This window comes from Cherax quadricarinatus, chromosome 84, assembly GCF_038502225.1.
Source record: "Cherax quadricarinatus isolate ZL_2023a chromosome 84, ASM3850222v1, whole genome shotgun sequence".
NCBI classification, from domain to species: Eukaryota; Metazoa; Arthropoda; class Malacostraca; order Decapoda; family Parastacidae; genus Cherax; species Cherax quadricarinatus.
In genome coordinates, this window is record NC_091375.1 from 9,277,723 (window position 1) to 9,292,722 (window position 15,000).

A 15,000-nucleotide genomic window follows, 5' to 3' on the forward strand; every position below is an offset into this window, starting at 1 on the left:
GAAGCCACTGTGTGGCGAAACGTTTCCTGAATAAAGATTCCCATATGCTGCATAAGATGACACCAAAATAGGCCGTCGAATTCATTCTGACGAGGACATTCGAGCACTCCAGGAAGATTTGAATAGACTGATGCAGTGGTCGGAGAAGTGGCAGATGCAGTTTAATATAGACAAATGCAAAGTTCTAAATGTTGGACAGGACAATAACCATGCCATATATAAACTAAATAATGTAGATCTTAATATTACGGATTGCGAAAAAGATTTAGGAGTTCTGGTTAGCAGTAATCTGAAACCAAGACAACAGTGCATAAGTGTTCGCAATAAAGCTAATAGAATCCTTGGCTTCATATCAAGAAGCATAAATAATAGGAGTCCTCAGGTTGTTCTTCAACTCTATACATCCTTGGTTAGGCCTCATTTAGATTATGCTGCACAGTTTTGGTCACCGTATTACAGAATGGATATAAATGCTCTGGAAAATGTACAAAGGAGGATGACAAAGTTGATCCCATGTATCAGAAACCTTCCCTATGAGGATAGACTAAGGGCCCTGAATCTGCACTCTCTAGAAAGACGTAGAATTAGGGGGAATATGATTGAGGTGTATAAATGGAAGACAGGAATAAATGTGATGAATGGTTTGAAAAACCGACAAGTTGAAGATTGAGACATGCAGCATATGGGAATCTTTATTCAGGAAACGTTTCGCCACACAGTGGTTTCATCAGTCCAATACAAAGAGGAAGGCGTAAGGAGAGGAGTATGAGGTAATCAGACCCTCGGCCTGGACTGAACACATCGACTCCAGGCCGAGGGACTGATTACCTCATACTCCTAATCTCCTTACGCCTTCCTCTTTGTATTGGACTGATGAAACCACTGTGTGGCGAAACGTTTCCTGAATAAAGATTCCCATATGCTGCATGTCTCAATCTTCAACTTGTCGGTTTTTCAAACCATTCATCACATTTATTCCTGTCTTCCATTTATACACCTCAATCATATCCCCCCTAATTCTACGTCTTTCTAGAGAGTGCAGATTCAGTGCCCTTAGTCTATCCTCATAGGGAAGGTTTCTGATACATGGGATCAACTTTGTCATCCTCCTTTGTACATTTTCCAGAGCATTTATATCCATTCTGTAATACGGTGACCAAAACTGTGCAGCATAATCTAAATGAGGCCTAACCAAAGATGTATAGAGTTGAAGAACAACCTGAGGACTCCTATTATTTATGCTTCTTGATATGATGCCCTACTATCACTATGTAAATGTTTAGAAGCCCTAACAATTTCGTCCCAAAGAAGTCTCCCTGTATCGTGATCCAAGCCTGGAATTACACCTAGAATTAGTTTTTATCGATCTTCTATAAACTCTACCCAAACAGATTCTGTTACTACTACATCTATTTTTATACCTGTTTTTTTATGCAACAATTTATGTTTCCTTGTATATATAATGCAACTCCTGCCCCCTTCCCATTACATCTATCCACATGGAATAACTTAAACCCTTGAATATTACACTCAGCAATCATATCCCGACTCTAATCATACCACGTTTCAGTTATTGCAATGACATCAAAGTTCCCAGCACACACTACCAAACTTAATTGTTATTTCTTGCACTTCAACTCTTAGCATAAAATACTCACATATTTTTTCTTCTGCATATTTTTTGTATTCACCTTTGCTTTTACACAGTTTCTCTTATCATCATTACCCAGTGTTACTCCATGACTCTTATTATTAAGATTCATAATATCAAAGCGTAAGTCAATATTTCCACACTCATTATTTTCCATTTCTAAACCCACACCTCTAACTAATCCTAGTTTAAAGTCCTAACAACACCCTCAACTGAGCTAGCAACAAAACCCACACCTGCCCTGGATAAGTGAACCCCATCCCTGGCATACATGTAATTTCTACCGTTGAAGTGGTCCCAGTTGTCACTGAATGGTACTGTATTATCCTTACAGTGTTTGTCCAGCCAACAATTAATACTAATTGTTCTGGACATCCAGAGCAATGTCTCGCATGGGCTAGTAGGCCAGCTGCAGTGCTCCTTTATGTTCTTAACAATAGTCTTCCTAGTGCTCCTGAAGTACCAATAGCCTTCCTAGTGTTACTAAAGTAACAACAGTCTTCCTAGTGTTCCTGAAGTAACAACAGTCTTCCTAGTGTTAATGAAGTAACAACAGTCTTCCTAGTGTTCTTGAAGTAACAACAGTCTTCCTAGTGTTCCTGAAGTAACAACAGTCTTCCTAGTGTTCTGAAGTAACAACAGTCTTCCTAGTGTTCCTGAAGTAACAACAGTCTTCCTAGTGTTCCTGAAGTAACAACAGTCTTCCTAGTGTTCCTGAAGTAACAAGAGTCTTCCTAGTGTTCTGAAGTAACAATAGTCTTCCTAGTGTTCCTGAAGTAACAACAGTCTTTCTAGTGTTCCTGAAGTAACAACAGTCTTCCTAGTGTTCCTGAAGTAACAATAGTCTTCCCAGTGTTACTAAAGTAGCAATAGCCTTCCTAGTGTTCCTGAAGTAACAACAGTCTTCCTAGTGCTCCTGAAGTACCAATAGCCTTCCTAGTGTTAATAAAGTAGCAATAGCCTTCCTAGTGTTCCTGAAGTAACGTCTTCCTAGTGTTCCTGAAGTAACAGTCTTCCTAGTGTTACTGAAGTAACAACAGTCTTCCTAGTGTTACTGAAGTAACAACAGTCTTCCTAGTGTTACTGAAGTAACAATAGTCTTCCTAGTGTTCCTGAAGTAACAACAGTCTTCCTAGTGTTCCTGAAGTAACAACAGTCTTCCTAGTGTTACTGAAGTAACAACAGTCTTCCTAGTGTTACTGAAGTAACAACAGTCTTCCTAGTGTTCCTGAAGTAACAACAGTCTTCCTAGTGTTCCTGAAGTAACAACAGTCTTCCTAGTGTTCCTGAAGTAACAACAGTCTTCCTAGTGTTCCTAAAGTAACAATAGTCTTCCTAGTGTTCCTAAAGTAGCAATAGCCTTCCTAGTGTTCCTGAAGTAGAAATAGTCTTCCTAGTGTTCCTAAAGTAGCAATAGTCTTCCTAGTGTTCCTGAAGTAGAAATAGTCTTCCTAGTGTTCCTAAAGTAGCAATAGTCTTCCTAGTGTTCCTGAAGTAGAAATAGTCTTCCTAGTGTTCCTAAAGTAGCAATAGTCTTCCTAGTGTTCCTGAAGTAGAAATAGTCTTCCTAGTGTTCCTAAAGTAGCAATAGTCTTCCTAGTGTTCCTAAAGTAGCAATAGTCTTCCTAGTGTTCCTGAAGTAGCAATAGTCTTCCTAGTGTTCCTAAAGTAGCAATAGTCTTCCTAGTGTTCCTAAAGTAGAAATAGTCTTCCTAGTGTTCATAAAGTAGCAATAGTCTTCCTAGTGTTCCTAAAGTAGAAATAGTCTTCCTAGTGTTCCTGAAGTAACAATAGTCTTCCTAGTGTTCTTGAAGTAACAACAGTCTTCCTAGTGTTCCTGAAGTAACAATAGTCTTCCTAGTGTTCCTAAAGTAGAAATAGTCTTCCTAGTGTTCCTGAAGTAACAATAGTCTTCCTAGTGTTCCTAAAGTAGAAATAGTCTTCCTAGTGTTCCTAAAGTAGAAATAGTCTTCCTAGTGTTCCTGAAGTAACAATAGTCTTCCTAGTGTTCCTAAAGTAGAAATAGTCTTCCTAGTGTTCCTGAAGTAGAAATAGTCTTCCTAGTGTTCCTAAAGTAGAAATAGTCTTCCTAGTGTTCCTAAAGTAGAAATAGTCTTCCTAGTGTTCCTGAAGTAACAATAGTCTTCCTAGTGTTCCTAAAGTAGAAATAGTCTTCCTAGTGTTCCTGAAGTAGAAATAGTCTTCCTAGTGTTCCTAAAGTAGAAATAGTCTTCCTAGTGTTCCTGAAGTAACAATAGTCTTCCTAGTGTTCCTAAAGTAGAAATAGTCTTCCTAGTGTTCCTAAAGTAGAAATAGTCTTCCTAGTGTTCCTGAAGTAACAATAGTCTTCCTAGTGTTCCTAAAGTAGAAATAGTCTTCCTAGTGTTCCTGAAGTAACAATAGTCTTCCTAGTGTTCCTAAAGTAGAAATAGTCTTCCTAGTGTTCCTGAAGTAACAATAGTCTTCCTAGTGTTCCTAAAGTAGAAATAGTCTTCCTAGTGTTCCTAAAGTAGAAATAGTCTTCCTAGTGTTCCTGAAGTAACAATAGTCTTCCTAGTGTTCCTAAAGTAAAATAGTCTTCCTAGTGTTCCTGAAGTAACAATAGTCTTCCTAGTGTTACTAAAGTAGCAATAGTCTTCCTAGTGTTCCTAAAGTAGAAATAGTCTTCCTAGTGTTACTAAAGTAGCAATAGTCTTCCTAGTGTTCCTAAAGTAGAAATAGTCTTCCTAGTGTTACTAAAGTAGCAATAGTCTCCCTAGTGTTCCTAAAGTAGAAATAGTCTTCCTAGTGTTACTAAAGTAGCAATAGTCTTCCTAGTGTTCCTGAAGTAACCATAGTCTTCCTAAAGTAGAAATAGTCTTCCTAGTGTTCCTAAAGTAGAAATAGTCTTCCTAGTGTTCCTGAAGTAACCATAGTCTTCCTAGTGTTCCTAAAGTAGAAATAGTCTTCCTAGTGTTACTAAAGTAGCAATAGTCTTCCTAGTGTTCCTAAAGTAGAAATAGTCTTCCTAGTGTTCCTGAAGTAGCAATAGTCTTCCTAGTGTTCCTAAAGTAGAAATAGTCTTCCTAGTGTTCCTAAAGTAGAAATAGTCTTCCTAGTGTTCCTAAAGTAGAAATAGTCTTCCTAGTGTTCCTAAAGTAGCAATAGTCTTCCTAGTGTTACTAAAGTAGCAATAGCCTTCCTAGTGTTCCTGAAGTAACAACAGTCTTCCTAGTGTTCCTGAAGTAACAACAGTCTTCCTAGTGTTACTGAAGTAACAACAGTCTTCCTAGTGTTACTGAAGTAACAACAGTCTTCCTAGTGTTCCTGAAGTAACAATAGTCTTCCTAGTGTTACTGAAGTAACAACAGTCTTCCTAGTGTTCCTGAAGTAACAACAGTCTTCCTAGTGTTACTGAAGTAACAATAGTCTTCCTAGTGTTACTGAAGTAACAACAGTCTTCCTAGTGTTACTGAAGTAACAACAGTCTTCCTAGTGTTCCTGAAGTAACAACAGTCTTCCTAGTGTTCCTGAAGTAACAACAGTCTTCCTAGTGTTCCTGAAGTAACAATAGTCTTCCTAGTGTTCCTGAAGTAACAACAGTCTTCCTAGTGTTCCTGAAGTAACAACAGTCTTCCTAGTGTTCCTGAAGTAGAAATAGTCTTCCTAGTGTTCCTGAAGTAACAACAGTCTTCCTAGTGTTCCTGAAGTAACAGTCTTCCTAGTGTTACTGAAGTAACAATAGTCTTCCTAGTGTTCCTGAAGTAACAACAGTCTTCCTAGTGTTACTGAAGTAACAACAGTCTTCCTAGTGTTCCTGAAGTAACAACAGTCTTCCTAGTGTTACTGAAGTAACAATAGTCTTCCTAGTGTTACTGAAGTAACAACAGTCTTCCTAGTGTTCCTGAAGTAACAATAGTCTTCCTAGTGTTCCTGAAGTAGAAATAGTCTTCCTAGTGTTCCTAAAGTAGAAATAGTCTTCCTAGTGTTCCTGAAGTAACAACAGTCTTCCTAGTGTTCCTGAAGTAGAAATAGTCTTCCTAGTGTTCCTAAAGTAGCAATAGCCTTCCTAGTGTTCCTGAAGTAGAAATAGTCTTCCTAGTGTTCCTAAAGTAGAAATAGCCTTCCTAGTGATCCTAAAGTAGCAATAGCCTTCCTAGTGTTCCTAAAGTAGAAATAGTCTTCCTAGTGTTCCTAAAGTAGAAATAGTCTTCCTAGTGTTCCTGAAGTAGAAATAGTCTTCCTAGTGTTCCTGAAGTAGAAATAGTCTTCCTAGTGTTCCTAAAGTAGCAATAGCCTTCCTAGTGTTCCTGAAGTAGAAATAGTCTTCCTAGTGTTCCTAAAGTAGAAATAGTCTTCCTAGTGTTCCTGAAGTAGAAATAGTCTTCCTAGTGTTCCTAAAGTAGCAATAGTCTTCCTAGTGTTCCTAAAGTAGAAATAGCCTTCCTAGTGTTCCTAAAGTAGCAATAGCCTTCCTAGTGTTCCTAAAGTAGAAATAGTCTTCCTAGTGTTCCTAAAGTAGAAATAGTCTTCCTAGTGTTCCTAAAGTAGAAATAGTCTTCCTAGTGTTCCTAAAGTAGAAATAGTCTTCCTAAAGTAGCAATAGCCTTCCTAGTGTTCCTAAAGTAGAAATAGTCTTCCTAGTGTTCCTAAAGTAGCAATAGCCTTCCTAGTGTTCCTAAAGTAGAAATAGTCTTCCTAGTGTTCCTAAAGTAGAAATAGTCTTCCTAGTGTTCCTGAAGTAGAAATAGTCTTCCTAGTGTTCCTAAAGTAGAAATAGTCTTCCTAGTGTTCCTGAAGTAGAAATAGTCTTCCTAGTGTTCCTAAAGTAGAAATAGTCTTCCTAGTGTTCCTGAAGTAGAAATAGTCTTCCTAGTGTTCCTAAAGTAGCAATAGTCTTCCTAGTGTTCCTAAAGTAGAAATAGTCTTCCTAGTGTTCCTGAAGTAGAAATAGTCTTCCTAGTGTTCCTGAAGTAGAAATAGTCTTCCTAGTGTTCCTGAAGTAGAAATAGTCTTCCTAGTGTTCCTAAAGTAGAAATAGTCTTCCTAGTGTTCCTAAAGTAGAAATAGTCTTCCTAGTGTTCCTAAAGTAGCAATAGTCTTCCTAGTGTTCCTAAAGTAGAAATAGTCTTCCTAGTGTTCCTGAAGTAGAAATAGTCTTCCTAGTGTTCCTAAAGTAGAAATAGTCTTCCTAGTGTTCCTAAAGTAGCAATAGTCTTCCTAGTGTTCCTAAAGTAGAAATAGTCTTCCTAGTGTTCCTAAAGTAGCAATAGTCTTCCTAGTGTTCCTAAAGTAGAAATAGTCTTCCTAGTGTTCCTGAAGTAGAAATAGTCTTCCTAGTGTTCCTAAAGTAGCAATAGTCTTCCTAGTGTTCCTAAAGTAGAAATAGTCTTCCTAGTGTTCCTGAAGTAGAAATAGTCTTCCTAGTGTTCCTGAAGTAGAAATAGTCTTCCTAGTGTTCCTGAAGTAGAAATAGTCTTCCTAGTGTTCCTAAAGTAGAAATAGTCTTCCTAGTGTTCCTAAAGTAGAAATAGTCTTCCTAGTGTTCCTAAAGTAGAAATAGTCTTCCTAGTATTCCTGAAGTAGAAATAGTCTTCCTAGTGTTCCTAAAGTAGAAATAGTCTTCCTAGTGTTCCTGAAGTAGAAATAGTCTTCCTAGTGTTCCTAAAGTAGCAATAGTCTTCCTAGTGTTCCTAAAGTAGAAATAGTCTTCCTAGTGTTCCTGAAGTAGAAATAGTCTTCCTAGTGTTCCTAAAGTAGAAATAGTCTTCCTAGTGTTCCTGAAGTAGAAATAGTCTTCCTAGTGTTCCTGAAGTAACAATAGTCTTCCTAGTGTTCCTAAAGTAGAAATAGTCTTCCTAGTGTTCCTGAAGTAGAAATAGTCTTCCTAGTGTTCCTGAAGTAGAAATAGTCTTCCTAGTGTTCCTGAAGTAACAACAGTCTTCCTAGTGTTCCTAAAGTAGAAATAGTCTTCCTAGTGTTCCTGAAGTAGAAATAGTCTTCCTAGTGTTCCTGAAGTAACAACAGTCTTCCTAGTGTTCCTAAAGTAGAAATAGTCTTCCTAGTGTTCCTAAAGTAGAAATAGTCTTCCTAGTGTTCCTGAAGTAGAAATAGTCTTCCTAGTGTTCCTAAAGTAGAAATAGTCTTCCTAGTGTTCCTAAAGTAGAAATAGTCTTCCTAGTGTTCCTGAAGTAGAAATAGTCTTCCTAGTGTTCCTAAAGTAGAAATAGTCTTCCTAGTGTTCCTGAAGTAGAAATAGTCTTCCTAGTGTTCCTAAAGTAGCAATAGTCTTCCTAGTGTTCCTAAAGTAGAAATAGTCTTCCTAGTGTTCCTGAAGTAGAAATAGTCTTCCTAGTGTTCCTAAAGTAGAAATAGTCTTCCTAGTGTTCCTGAAGTAGAAATAGTCTTCCTAGTGTTCCTGAAGTAACAATAGTCTTCCTAGTGTTCCTAAAGTAGAAATAGTCTTCCTAGTGTTCCTGAAGTAGAAATAGTCTTCCTAGTGTTCCTGAAGTAGAAATAGTCTTCCTAGTGTTCCTGAAGTAACAACAGTCTTCCTAGTGTTCCTAAAGTAGAAATAGTCTTCCTAGTGTTCCTGAAGTAGAAATAGTCTTCCTAGTGTTCCTGAAGTAACAACAGTCTTCCTAGTGTTCCTAAAGTAGAAATAGTCTTCCTAGTGTTCCTAAAGTAGAAATAGTCTTCCTAGTGTTCCTGAAGTAGAAATAGTCTTCCTAGTGTTCCTAAAGTAGAAATAGTCTTCCTAGTGTTCCTAAAGTAGAAATATTCTTCCTAGTGTTCCTAAAGTAGAAATAGTCTTCCTAGTGTTCCTAAAGTAGAAATAGTCTTCCTAGTGTTCCTAAAGTAGCAATAGCCTTCCTAGTGTTCCTAAAGTAGAAATAGTCTTCCTAGTGTTCCTAAAGTAGAAATAGTCTTCCTAGTGTTCCTGAAGTAGAAATAGTCTTCCTAGTGTTCCTAAAGTAACAATAGTCTTCATAGTGTTCCTGAAGTAACAACAGTCTTCCTAGTGTTCCTGAAGTAACAACAGTCTTCCTAGTGTTCCTAAAGTAGAAATAGTCTTCCTAGTGTTCCTGAAGTAACAACAGTCTTCCTAGTGTTCCTGAAGTAGAAATAGTCTTCCTAGTGTTCCTAAAGTAGAAATAGTCTTCCTAGTGTTCCTGAAGTAGAAATAGTCTTCCTAGTGTTCCTAAAGTAGAAATAGTCTTCCTAGTGTTCCTAAAGTAGAAATAGTCTTCCTAGTGTTACTGAAGTAACAACAGTCTTCCTAGTGTTCCTAAAGTAGAAATAGTCTTCCTAGTGTTCCTGAAGTAGAAATAGTCTTCCTAGTGTTCCTAAAGTAGAAATAGTCTTCCTAGTGTTCCTGAAGTAACAATAGTCTTCCTAGTGTTCCTAAAGTAGAAATAGTCTTCCTAGTGTTACTGAAGTAACAACAGTCTTCCGAGTGTTCTTGAAGTAACAACAGTCTTCCTAGTGTTCCTAAAGTAGAAATAGTCTTCCTAGTGTTACTGAAGTAACAACAGTCTTCCTAGTGTTACTGAAGTAACAACAGTCTTCCTAGTGTTACTGAAGTAACAACAGTCTTCCTAGTGTTACTGAAGTAACAACAGTCTTCCTAGTGTTACTGAAGTAACAACAGTCTTCCTAGTGTTCTTGAAGTAACAACAGTCTTCCTAGTGTTACTGAAGTAACAACAGTCTTCCTAGTGTTACTGAAGTAACAACAGTCTTCCTAGTGTTACTGAAGTAACAACAGTCTTCCTAGTGTTACTGAAGTAACAACAGTCTTCCTAGTGTTACTGAAGTAACAACAGTCTTCCTAGTGTTACTGAAGTAACAACAGTCTTCCTAGTGTTACTGAAGTAACAATAGTCTTCCTAGTGTTCCTGAAGTAACAACAGTCTTCCTAGTGTTACTGAAGTAACAACAGTCTTCCTAGTGTTACTGAAGTAACAATAGTCTTCCTAGTGTTCCTGAAGTAACAACAGTCTTCCTAGTGTTACTGAAGTAACAACAGTCTTCCTAGTGTTACTGAAGTAACAACAGTCTTCCTAGTGTTCCTGAAGTAGAAATAGTCTTCCTAGTGTTCCTAAAGTAGAAATAGTCTTCCTAGTGTTCCTGAAGTAGAAATAGTCTTCCTAGTGTTCCTAAAGTAGCAATAGTCTTCCTAGTGTTCCTGAAGTAGAAATAGTCTTCCTAGTGTTCCTAAAGTAGCAATAGTCTTCCTAGTGTTCCTGAAGTAACAGTCTTCCTAGTGTTCCTGAAGTAACAACAGTCTTCCTAGTGTTACTGAAGTAACAATAGTCTTCCTAGTGTTCCTGAAGTAACAATAGTCTTCCTAGTGTTCCTGAAGTAACAACAGTCTTCCTAGTGTTCCTGAAGTAACAACAGTCTTCCTAGTGTTACTGAAGTAACAACAGTCTTCCTAGTGTTCCTGAAGTAACAATAGTCTTCCTAGTGTTCCTGAAGTAACAATAGTCTTCCTAGTGTTCCAGAAGTAACAATAGTCTTCCTAGTGTTCCTGAAGTAACAACAGTCTTCCTAGTGTTCCTAAAGTAGCAATAGTCTTCCTAGTGTTCCTGAAGTAACAACAGTCTTCCTAGTGTTCCTAAAGTAGCAATAGTCTTCCTAGTGTTCCTGAAGTAACAACAGTCTTCCTAGTGTTCCTAAAGTAGCAATAGTCTTCCTAGTGTTCCTGAAGTAACAGTCTTCCTAGTGTTCCTGAAGTAACAGTCTTCCTAGTGTTCCTGAAGTAACAACAGTCTTCCTAGTGTTCCTGAAGTAACAGCCTTCCTAGTGTTCCTGAAGTAACAACAGTCTTCCTAGTGTTCCTAAAGTAGCAACAGTCTTCCTAGTGTTCCTAAAGTAACAATAGTCTTCCTAGTGTTCCTGAAGTAACAACAGTCTTCCTAGTGTTCCTGAAGTAACAACAGTCTTCCTAGTGTTACTGAAGTAACAATAGTCTTCCTAGTGTTCCTGAAGTAACAATAGTCTTCCTAGTGTTACTGAAGTAACAACAGTCTTCCTAGTGTTACTGAAGTAACAACAGTCTTCCTGAAGTACCAATAGCCTTCCTAGTGTTCCTGAAGTAACAACAGTCTTCTTAGTGTTACTGAAGTAACAACAGTCTTCTTAGTGTTACTGAAGTATCAGTCTTCCTAGTGTTCCTGAAGTAACAATAGTCTTCCTAGTGTTACTGAAGTAACAATAGTCTTCCTAGTGTTACTGAAGTAACAACAGTCTTCCTAGTGTTACTGAAGTAACAATAGTCTTCCTAGTGTTCCTGAAGTAACAATAGTCTTCCTAGTGTTCCTGAAGTAACAATAGTCTTCCTAGTGTTACTGAAGTAACAATAGTCTTCCTAGTGTTACTGAAGTAACAACAGTCTTCCTAGTGTTACTGAAGTATCAGTCTTCCTAGTGTTACTGAAGTAACAATAGTCTTCCTAGTGTTCCTGAAGTAACAATAGTCTTCCTAGTGTTACTGAAGTAACAATAGTCTTCCTAGTGTTACTGAAGTAACAATAGTCTTCCTAGTGTTACTGAAGTAACAACAGTCTTCCTAGTGTTACTGAAGTAACAATAGTCTTCCTAGTGTTCCTGAAGTAACAACAGTCTTCCTAGTGTTACTGAAGTAACAATAGTCTTCCTAGTGTTACTGAAGTAACAATAGTCTTCCTAGTGTTCCTGAAGTACCAATAGTCTTCCTAGTGTTACTGAAGTACCAATAGTCTTCCTAGTGTTACTGAAGTATCAGTCTTCCTAGTGTTCCTGAAGTAACAATAGTCTTCCTAGTGTTACTGAAGTATCAGTCTTCCTAGTGTTCCTGAAGTAACAATAGTCTTCCTAGTGTTACTGAAGTATCAGTCTTCCTAGTGTTCCTGAAGTAACAATAGTCTTCCTAGTGTTCCTGAAGTAACAACAGTCTTCCTAGTGTTACTGAAGTAACAACAGTCTTCCTAGTGTTACTGAAGTAACAACAGTCTTCCTAGTGTTACTGAAGTAACAATAGTCTTCCTAGTGTTACTGAAGTATCAGTCTTCCTAGTGTTAATGGAGTAACAATAGTCTTCCTAGTGTTCCTTAAGTAACAATAGTCTTCCTAGTGTTCCTGAAGTAACAACAGTCTTCCTAGTGTTACTGAAGTATCAGTCTTCCTAGTGTTAATGGAGTAACAATAGTCTTCCTAGTGTTCCTTAAGTAACAATAGTCTTCCTAGTGTTCCTGAAGTAACAATAGTCTTCCTAGTGTTACTGAAGTAACAGTCTTCCTAGTGTTCCATAAGTAACAATAGTCTTCCTAGTGTTCCTTAAGTAACAATAGTCTGCCTAGTGTTCCTTAAGTAACAACAGTGTTATTGAAGTATCAGTCTTCCTAGTGTTCCTGAAGTAACAATAGTCTTCCTAGTGTTACTGAAGTAACAATAGTCTTCCTAGTGTTACTGAAGTAACAACAGTCTTCCTAGTGTTACTGAAGTAACAACAGTCTTCCTAGTGTTACTGAAGTAACAACAGTTTTCCTAGTGTTACTGAAGTAACAATAGTCTTCCTAGTGTTACTGAAGTAACAACAGTCTTCCTAGTGTTACTGAAGTAACAATAGTCTTCCTAGTGTTACTGAAGTAACAACAGTCTTCCTAGTGTTCCTGAAGTAACAGCAGTCTTCCTAGTGTTCCTGAAGTAACAGCAGTCTTCCTAGTGTTCCTGAAGTAACAGCAGTCTTCCTAGTGTTCCTGAAGTAACAGCAGTCTTCCTAGTGTTCCTGAAGTAACAGCAGTCTTCCTAGTGTTCCTGAAGTAACAGCAGTCTTCCTAGTGTTCCTGAAGTAACAGCAGTCTTCCTAGTGTTCCTGAAGTAACAGCAGTCTTCCTAGTGTTCCTGAAATAACAATTTACTGAAGGTCCCCACACTTCCCGGCCTCCAGGTGAAAATCTCCTCGATTCTGTTCAGCTGTGATTTTCCCGTGACCTGACAGTAGAGTTTTCCTTCTCACCAAGGCTGGTGTGTAGCCTGGTGTGGAGTCTGGTCTGGAGCCTGGTCTGGAGTCAAGTGTGTAGCCTGGTCTCAAGCTAGATGTGTAAACTTTTGTGGAGCCAGATCTGGAGCTTCGGCTGTAGACCAGTGTGGAGCCAGATCTGGAGCTTCGGCTGTAGACCAGTGTGGAGCCAGATCTGGAGCTTCGACTGTGGACCAGTGTGGAGCCAGATCTGGAGCTTCGACTGTGGACCAGTGTGGAGCCAGATCTGGAGCTTCGACTGTAGACTGGTCTGGAGCCTGGTGTGGAGTCTGGTCTGGAGCCTGGTCTGGAGTCAAGTGTGTAGCCTGGTCTCAAGCTAGATGTGTAAACTTTTGTGGAGCCAGATCTGCAGACTGGTGTGGAGCGTGGTATGGGGCCAGGTCTGTAGAATGCTGTGGAGCCTAGTATGGGGCTAGGTCTGTAGAATGTCGTGGAGCCTGGTATGGGGCCAGGTCTGTAGAATGCTGTGGAGCCTGGTATGGGGCTAGGTCTGTAGACTGGTGTGGAGCCTGGTATGGGGCCAGGTCTGTAGAATGCTGTGGAGTCTGGTATGGGGCTAGGTCTGTAGACTGGTGTGGAGCCTGGTATGGGGCCAGGTCTGTAGAATGCTGTGGAGTCTGGTATGGGGCTAGGTCTGTAGACTGCTGTGGAGCCTGGTATGGGGCCAGGTCTGTAGAATGCTGTGGATCCTGGTATGGGGCTAGGTCTGTAGACTGGTGTTGAGCCTGGTATGGGGTCAGGCCTGTAGGCTGGTATGGGGCTAGGTCTGTAGACTGGTATGGAGCCTGGTATGGGATCAGGTTTGTAGACTGGTGTGCAGTCAGGTGTGGAGCCAGGTGAGTGGACTGGTGTGCAGCCAGGTGTGGAGCCAGATGTGTGGACTGGTGTGCAGCCAGGTGTGGAGCCAGATGTGTGGACTGGTGTGCAGCCAGGTGTGGAGCCAGATGTGTGGACTGGTGTGCAGCCAGGTGTGGAGCCAGATGTGTGGACTGGTGTGCAGCCAGGTGTGGAGCCAGATGTGTGGACTGGTGTGCAGCCAGGTGTGTGGACTGGTGTGTAGCCAGGTGTGGAGCCAGATGTGTGGACTGGTGTGCAGCCAGGTGTGGAGCCAGGTGTGCAGTCAGGTGTGGAGCCTGTTTTTCCTCTTGCTTCACACCTCATATCAGTGAGAATACGAGTTGTGTTGTAGCTCATTTCGTGGTAACTCTCACTAAGTCATTGTTATCTGCAGAGGAAACCTTGTGTTATCATTTATGACAATTGTGTTATCATTTGACGTAATGTTACCTTGTCATGCCCTTTTAAACTATCTGGTGTGTTATCTATGTCACTCTTGGTAGTGTTGCTGATGTGTTTCATGATATGTAGTGTTGTGTTCCATGATATGTAGTGTTGGTACAGTGTTGTGTTCCATATGTAGTGTTGGTACAGTGTTGTGTTCCATGATATGTAGTGTTGGTACAGTGTTGTGTTCCATGATATGTAGTGTTGGTACAGTGTTGTGTTCCATGATATGTAGTGTTGGTACAGTGTTGTGTTCCATGATATGTAGTGTTGGTACAGTGTAGTGTTTCATATGTAGTGTTGGTACAGTGTTGTGTTTCATATGTAGTGTTGGTACAGTGTTGTGTTTCATATGTAGTGTTGGTACAGTGTTGTGTTCCATGATATGTAGTGTTGGTACAGTGTTGTGTTCCATGATATGTAGTGTTGGTACAGTGTTGTGTTCCATGATATGTAGTGTTGGTACAGTGTTGTGTTTCATATGTAGTGTTGGTACAGTGTTGTGTTCCATGATATGTAGTGTTGGTACAGTGTTGTGTTCCATGATATGTAGTGTTGGTACAGTGTTGTGTTCCATGATATGTAGTGTTGGTACAGTGTTGTGTTTCATATGTAGTGTTGGTACAGTGTTGTGTTTCATATGTAGTGTTGGTACAGTGTTGTGTTCCATGATATGTAGTGTTGGTACAGTGTTGTGTTCCATGATATGCAGTGTTGGTACAGTGTTGTGTTTCATATGTAGTGTTGGTACAGTGTTGTGTTTCATATGTAGTGTTGGTACAGTGTTGTGTTTCATATGTAGTGTTGGTACAGTGTTGTGTTCCATGATATGTAGTGTTGGTACAGTGTTGTGTTTCATATGTAGTGTTGGTACAGTGTTGTGTTTCATATGTAGTGTTGGTACAGTGTTGTGTTTCATATGTAGTGTTGGTACAGTGTTGTAGTGTTGGTACAGTGTTGTGTTTCATATGTAGTGTTGGTACAGTGTTGTGTTTCATATGTAGTGTTGGTACAGTGTTGTGTTCCATGATATGTAGTGTTGGTACAGTGTTGTGTTCCATG

The 15,000-nt window shown here is 39.5% G+C and overlaps 1 protein-coding gene across 10 annotated transcripts in view; it reads right to left on the reverse strand.

Annotated features, from left to right (window-relative positions):
* Positions 1 to 15,000, reverse strand: part of sigmar (Tumor necrosis factor alpha-induced protein 8-like protein sigmar) — a 220,724-nt gene that overhangs the window by 61,365 nt on the left and 144,359 nt on the right. Inside the window, exon 1 of one of the 10 annotated variants that reach the window (XM_070103047.1) lies at positions 12,631 to 12,754. The exons of the other annotated variants lie outside the window; for them this stretch is intronic. The gene's annotated coding sequence lies outside the window, so the exon portion shown is untranslated. Of the gene's footprint in view, positions 1 to 12,630; positions 12,755 to 15,000 lie in introns of those variants that run through there. 10 annotated transcript variants of the gene reach the window in all.